The following is an 8,056-nucleotide window of genomic DNA, read 5'->3' on the forward strand; positions in this document are numbered from 1 at the left end:
AATGCTACTAACCCATGTTGTGAGCATGTGCATCTCGTTGAGGAGAACGCTAAGCTAAAGGGGCAACTTGAGAGAGGTCTTGCGACTTGCACACAAGGCAAGAAGAACCTCAACGACCTCTTGATCAACCAAAAGGGAGTTGTGGCCAAGGAAGGGGTTGGGTACGTGCCCGACTCCAAGAACAAGAAGAAGAATGACAAGATCAAACGACCTCCTCCTCTCATGCAAACCTTTGTGAAGGAGGGAGAAAGTGCCTCCGAGGAGAAGAAGAACAATGTGAAGGGTGGCATTGTCAAAAAGGGCAATGTCACTCCTCGCATCAAAGCCGGCGACTTTAATCCTTCTTATGTGTTATGCCGTGCTAGTGATGGGCATGTCTATGCCAAATTCGTTGGTTCTCCTCATGAATACATTGAATGGTCTATTTGGGTTCCAAAGACCCTTGTTACTAACATCAAAGGACCCATTACAAAATGGGTACCTAAAACCAAGCATTAATCTCTTGTAGGTGTTTTCTTCCGGTGCGGGATCATGGTTGCTCGATAGCGGAGCTACAAATCATATGACCGGAAGCAAGGACTTGGTGGTGGACGTGCACAAGATTCCATCTATGCCCACCAATGTCGAGTGGGGTGACGCCTCATCCTCTAATGTATTGGGACTTGGCAAGGTGGTCATCTCTCATGATCTCACGATCGAGAAGGTCATGCTTGTTGAGTCCCTTGCATACAATTTACTTTCCGTTCGTCAACTTTAAATCATGGGTTTTGCCACTTTCTTTGATATCGATACCGTGGCCCTCTTGTGGAGCAAGACTCTTAAAGTAGCCTTTGTTGGGCATGTCGAGAACGGTCTATATGTGATTAACTTTTCGGAGCGACCCACTAAGACCGCGACATGCCTAATGGCTAAAGTTGATGTGGGATGGCTTTGGCATCGCCGTCTAGCCCATGTCAATATGAGATCTTTGCAAAGTCTCCTCAAGGGGGACCATGTCCGTGGACTAACGAATGTTAGTTTTGCTAAAGATTGTGCTTGCAGTGCTTGTATCGAAGGAAAGCTACATGAGAAGGCTCACCCTCCCACGACTATCTTTTACTCAAAGAGGCCTTTGGAGCTCCTTCACATGGATCTCTTTGGGCCTCCATCCTTCGATAGTCTTGAGGGTAGGAAGTATTGCTTGGTGATTGTGGATGACTACTCAAGATACACTTGGGTGTATTTCTTCAAGAGGAAGAGCGAGACCCAACAAACCGTCATTGACTTTGCAAATGAAGAACAACGTCAACACAATGCAAAGATCTTGACAATAAGAAGTGACAACGGCACCGAGTTCAAGAACTACACCTTGGATGAGTTTCTTAGTGATGAGGGGATCAAGCATCAATATTCCGCACCTTACACCCCTCAACAAAACGGTGTTGTGGAGAGGAATAACCGGACGTTGATGGATGCGGCAAGGACCATGATGGCGGAGTTCAAGTCCCCGTACAACTTTTGGGCCAAAGCCATCAACACCGCGTGTCATGCATCCAATCGGCTCTACCTTCGCAAGGGCTTGAACAAGACTCCATATGAGATACTCACCGGTAACAAGCCCAACCTCAAGTACTTTCGGGTGTTCGGGTGTAAGTGTTTCATTCTCAAGAAAGGTGTTCGGTTGTCTAAATTTGAGGCTAGAGCTTATGAGGGCATATTTGTTGGTTATGCTACAAACTCTCATGCTTACCGTGTCATCAATAAATCCACGGGACTTATTGAGGAGACATGTAACATGGAGTTTGATGAGAATAACGGCTCCCAAGTGGAGCAAAGTGGCACTTGTGATGTAGGTGATGAAATTCCTCCTCAAGCCATAAGAAGAATGGGTGTTGGCTTTATCCTACCCATTGAGGAACCCCTTGTGGCCGAAGGAGAAGGACAAAGCTCCACTCAAGTGGAGCCATCACCAACCCAAGGCCCACACGCTTCCGAAGAACAACATGAAGGCCCTCATCCTCAAGAACATGACCAAGGGCAAGATCATGCTCAAGACGGTGTTGACACATCAAGTGATGCCCAAGGTCAAGTTCTCTCCTCCGAGCAAGTTCAAGAAGAAGAACAAGCTCAAGACGACGCTCAAGATGATCAAGTGACCACTCCTCGTCTCACCCCCGAGGAGGAATTGGAGCGTCGTGCCGCCAAGGTTGCTTCCAAGCTCTCCACCAAGGATCATCTCATGACGAATGTGCTTGGAAGCTTAAGAAAGTGGGTAAGCACTCATAGACAATTAGAAAACTATTGTCAGCATCACGCGTTTGTCTCTTGTGTCGAACCCCACAAGGTCTATGAGGCGCTAGAAGATCCAGATTGGCTCAATGCCATGCATGAAGAACTCAACAACTTCGAGCGCAACAAAGTGTGGAGATTGGTGCCAAGACCGACGGGGAACCACAATGTCATTGGAACCAAGTGGATATTTAAGAACAAGCAAGATGCCCATGGGATTATCATTTGCAACAAGGCTCGTTTGGTAGCACAAGGCTACTCCCAAGTCGAGGGTATCGACTACAGTGAAACCTTTGCTCCTGTTGCTCGTCTTGGATCTATTCGCATGTTGATTGCTTATGCTTCTCATCATAACTTTAAGTTACAACAAATGTATATGAAGAGTGCTTTTCTTAATGGTCCCATTAATGAATTGGTTTATGTCAAGCAACCCCCCGGGTTCGAGGATCCCTACTTTCCTGATCATGTGTATCAACTCGATAAGGCACTCTATGGCCTTAAACAAGCCCCACATGCGTGGTATGACCACCTTACCGAGTTGTTACAAGACCATGGTTTTGAAGTTGGGCTAATCGACCCCACTCTTTTTACTAAGAAGGTCAAAGGGGAGTTGTTTGTGTGCCAATTATATGTTGATGATATCATCTTTGGTTCCCCTAACAAAGCTTTCAATGAGGAATTTGCCGCTCTCATGACCTCAAAGTTCAAGATGTCTTCCATGGGAGAGTTGAAGTTCTTTCTAGGGTTCGAATTGAAGCAAAGAAGAGAAGGAACCTTCATCAATCAAGCCAAATATACTCAAGACATGCTCAAAAGATTCAAGCTAAGTGATGTCAAGCCGGCTTCCACTCCAATGCCCACCAAGTGCCAACTTGACATAGATCCCAATGGTAAAGCGGTGGATCAAAAGGTATATCGCTCCATGATAGGCTCCTTGCTTTACCTTTGTACATCTAGACCGGATATCATGTTGAGTGTGGGAATTTGTGCACGGTTTCAAGCCGCACCTAAGGAAAGTCACTATGTGGCAGTCAAACGAATCTTTCGATATTTGGCACATACCCCAAACTTTGGCTTATGGTACCCAAGAGGAGCAAACTTCAAGCTTGTAGGGTATTCGGATTCCGATTGGGCAGGAGACAAAGTGGATAGGAAGTCCACTTCCGGAGGGTGCCAATTCCTTGGTTGCTCTTTGGTAAGTTGGTCTTCCAAAAAGCAAAGTTGTGTGTCTCTCTCGTCCACCGAAGCGGAGTATGTGGCGGCCGGTAGTTGTTGTGCACAACTCTTATGGATGAGGCAAACTTTAAAGGATTACGGTGTCATTTGTGACAAAGTGCCTCTTTGGTGTGACAATGAAAGTGCCATCAAGATCTCTCTCAACCCGGTGCAACACTTCAAGACGAAGCATATCGAGATCCGGTATCACTTCATCCGGGATCACATTAGGCGAGGAGAGATCGAGCTCAACTATGTCAACACTCATGATAACCTTGCAGATATTTTCACGAAGCCCTTGGATGAAGCAAGATTTCACGAGTTAAGGCATGAGCTAAATATTATTGATTCGAGCAATGTTGCTTGAACCCTTGCACACCCCACCATACTCAACGTGTTGTCTTGTTTAGATGTAGGCATGGACATAGGGGGAGTGTTGTTCTCTCAATGAACTATCCCTCCTCCCATTATGCATAAATTGATCAAGTCTTTCACATTAGCCATGTTTGATGGTACTTGTGCTTCAAAGACAAGTTTTGGTCATGGACCCAAGGATAATTCTTCGCGGTGCCATACCAATTGACTCAAACATAGGTGGCTACGGCCATCGCCCTCTCTTTGGAGAGGTGGTGTCTCGTGGTTGTTTCGTTTTGTCGTGTGCCTTTTTGCCTTTGTGTGTAGCGTGGTCTTGTGGTGTCGTGTTGCCTCGGAGTATTTGTGCAAAGACCCCATTTTTCGTGTGCTTGAAACGTGCATCTTCTTGAGCCCACGGTACTACCACGGCTTGCCGCGGTACTACCGCTTTGAGAGGCATGGTACTACCGCGCCATAGCGCGGTACTACCGCTCAGGTGCGGTACTTCGGAAGTACCGCGCCGAGTGGTACTACCGCGATGGGGCACGGTACTACCGCGCCGTCGAGGGAGCGTGGGGGTTATGACTCGGGCAGGGGAGTTCCAACTCCCCATACCCATTCACTTGTCTCTCTCCCCACGTCTCTCTCTTGCTCAAGAACGGCGCCGGAGGCCCTCGCCGGATCTCCATCTCCGGCCACTCTCCTCGGATTCCGACCGGTGGGATCGTTCCCCACCACTTCCTCTTGCCATGGACCAAGGTTTTTCCCCAAATCCCTCTTTTTCTTGGTTGTTCTCTCGCTTCTAGGTTTTTGGGGAGATGCTTGTTGTTCTTGAGATTTTAGGCCAAATCTATGCAAGAGTAGGATGTAGGAGAGTCGTGTTGCGTAGGAATCATACTTGATATGTTGTCTTGTGGTAGATTTGTCCAACCGTAGTACCGCTGCGGTTTAGCAGGCTTTTCTCAGATTTGAACTTGTTCGGATCTGACGCGGTGCGGTACTACCGTGTCTCATGTGCGGTACTACCGCTTGTGCGGTACTACCGCTCATCAGACGCGGTACTACCGCGCTAGCTGAGGCACTAAGCTCATACTACCGCTCTTAGACCCGGTACTACCGTGACCTTACACGGTACTACCGCGTCTAAGAGCGGTACTACTATCTTAGTTCCGCAGCACTTGGCAGTACTACCGTAGGGGTCAAATCTCTCTCTAGGCAATTATCTTGTGTGCTTTCTGCATGTTTCTTTTGCTTTGTTGTGGTCTTTGCATTGATCCCTCTTGTTTGTCGTGGGTGTTTTGTGTTTTGTGTCTCAGGTGGTGGCTCTCGCCGTTCCAATCCCGGTCGTGACACTGGCTCCAAGAGTCTGCGCAACCCCCAAGATGAAGCCCCAGAGGGCTCCAATGCCCCCAAGCGCAATGTCAAGACCACTGCCAGCAAGCAAAAGGAACCTGCTAAGGGCATGGACGAGATTTCAGTCTCTGAGTATGTCAAACGCCGGAGGATCAATCCCTATGTGAATCCTCGGGCTATCCTCAGAGGCACCGAGTTGTTCTGGACCAAGCAACAGGCTCTCATCTATCTGGATGTGATCAAGAGCAAGCGGAATACCTTCATGGATGTCAAGTGGATAGACATGCATCACATGCAGAAGGACAAGTTTCGTGACTATTTTGGAGAGGCTCTGGACTTGGTGGAGCGGTTTTCTATTGAGCCGGTGATCTCCTTTCACCTTGACTATGACCCTGAGCTTATCTGTCAGTTCTTTGCCTCAGTGTACTTTCATCCCGGGGATGAGCGGAGGATGACCTGGATGACCAACGGCCGTCAGCTGTCTGCTACATGGAAAGAGCTCATGGATCTGCTTCACATTCCTAATGACGGGCTTCACACCCCCGTTGGTATTCGCCCCCACGCCAACTCTGAGTGTGCCAACAAGAACCTGCTTCAGCCTTTCCTTGTTGAGAAGGTGCTCCCCACTGGCAAGTCAACTTGGGTGCTGAACTCCTTTCTGGATATCATGCATCGCATCTTCCGCAACACTCTGTTCCCACACATTGGTGACAAGGACAAGGTCCATGACTATCTAGTGGACATGTTGCTCCTATGTGCAAAGGCACGTTCATCTCAGACTCAGCCACTTGATGTCTCACACATCATGTGGTGTGAGCTTCGGTTTGCGGTGTTCACTCGCAAGGTACCTATCTATGGACCGTACCTGTTTCTGCTGCTCTCCACCACTTGGAAGAAGATGTACCCTGGTGATGAGTTCCTTGCCCCAGACTGGATTCGCCATGATTCCATCAGCCTCCGCGTCAAGCCCAACTGGGCCAACACCACTACCCATGCTAAGGCCTCTTCTGCTAGGAGGGCTGTTGGTGAGGAGGAGGCTGCTACTGAGAATATTGCTGAGGACCGTGCTGCTAGGTCCACCACACCCTCCTCGGAGCCGTCGTGGGCCAAGAAGTTAAAGGACAAGATGAAGACTCTCTTCTGCATGCAGGCAAAGGGACAATACAGGGCTCACGGGCAGACAAGGAGAGTCGCCGCCGTGACAAGAAGGTTATGAGGCTCTTTGAGAGGATGTGTCTGGCGGGTCTGAGGACATCATCACGCCTGAGGCTGCCTAGATGTCGAAGCAGGGATACAAGTGGACCAGTTCAGAGGAAGACATCGAGGAGACCATCCCCGCCGTTGAGTCTGACGAGGAGCACGAGGAGCAGTGGGACGACTTCTCTGCCTGAGCCACCCCGTGTCTGTAGGTGTCCTCTCTGCCTTTTTGGCGTCTCGATGCCAAAGGGGGAGAGAGTGTAGGGATTTGCGTTGTGTCGTGCTTGGTGTGTTTGTTTGGTTTGCTTGGTGTGTTTGTTTGCTTTGTTGTTTGGACCTCGTTTGCTTTTGTTTGGTTTGTGCCTTCGAGACCTTTCCTACATATGGTGTAAGACATATGCACTCTATCTATCTTAGTTAACTTATGTTTGTGCTATCTTATCTAGTGATAGATATGCCTTGTCTCTATAATATAGGGGGAGCTTTGATCCTAGTATGTGTGCCGTGCAGTCCAAACCACTCATCTAGATAGCACACATCTAGGGGCAGCCCGTCTATATTCTAGAGATGAGGGGTTTGCGGTTACTTAATATTATTTCCCTTGTGCAAATCCCGTATTGTCATCAATCCACCAAAAAGGGGGAGATTGTAAGGGCATATTTATCCCTAAGGTGTTTTGGTGATTGATGAGAACGCGTTTGCGGACTAATCGTGTGCCTTGAGTATCCCAGACATTTCATCGCTAGGCACAAGACGGTTGAGTGCCCCTCGAAGACAGTTGAAGACGGCGTCTTTTCTACGTTTCTTTTTGGTGGATTTGAGTCGTAGGAAAGCCGTACTATTAAGAGGGGGTCCGCGTTGGAAAGGTTTGGGTGGAATCATCACGTACACGTCTCCTTCTTGTCCCCTCCTTTTTCCCTTGGAGCTTCTTCCTCTTTCTCACCTCCCTGGTTCTGGCTGCTGAGTTGGGTCGCGGTAGTACTGCTCCCAGGAAAGCGGTAGTACCGTAGGCATCAGCGGTAGTACCGTGCGGTGGCGTGATAGTACCGCAGGTGCCCACGGTAGTACCGCTCCCCTGGAGCTGCACTACCGCTGCCCACCAGGCTAGTACCGCTCCTTAGCGGTAGTAGGGGCGGATGTATTTTTTTACATCCGCACCTACCGCGGTAGTACCGCTTTCACTCCGCGGTAGTATCGCGCTATGCTGTCAGCCAGTAGTACCGCCCCTCGGCAGTACTACTGTGTCGGGTTTTTGCTTCTTCCATTTCTTTGCGGAAGTAGGCACGGATGTTTCCTCCCCCCTGGCTAGGGCATTTCTGCCTTGCAGTAGTACCGCATGGAGGCGCGATAGTACCGCGTGCGCGGAAATACCGCCCTCAGATCCTGCGCGTCAGATCTGACCTTGCTGTCGCTGGGGTTGCGGCAGTACCGCGAGCCTGTACGGTAATATCGCATGGCTGTGCGGTAGTACCGCTTGGTAGCAAGCAGTAGTACCGCGCAGCCCTGCGGTAGTACCGCTGGCCTGGCGCGGTAGTACCGCTGGCCGCGGGCTGGTTGGTGGGTAACGGTTGGATCTTTGTCCTACCTATATAAGGAGTCCCCTTCTTCCCCGTTGACTTATCTCTTCCAACCCTAAGCTCCATTATTGCTCTAAGCTCCATTTTCGCCC

This window comes from Triticum urartu, chromosome 3, assembly GCF_003073215.2.
Source record: "Triticum urartu cultivar G1812 chromosome 3, Tu2.1, whole genome shotgun sequence".
NCBI lineage: Eukaryota > Viridiplantae > Streptophyta > Magnoliopsida > Poales > Poaceae > Triticum > Triticum urartu.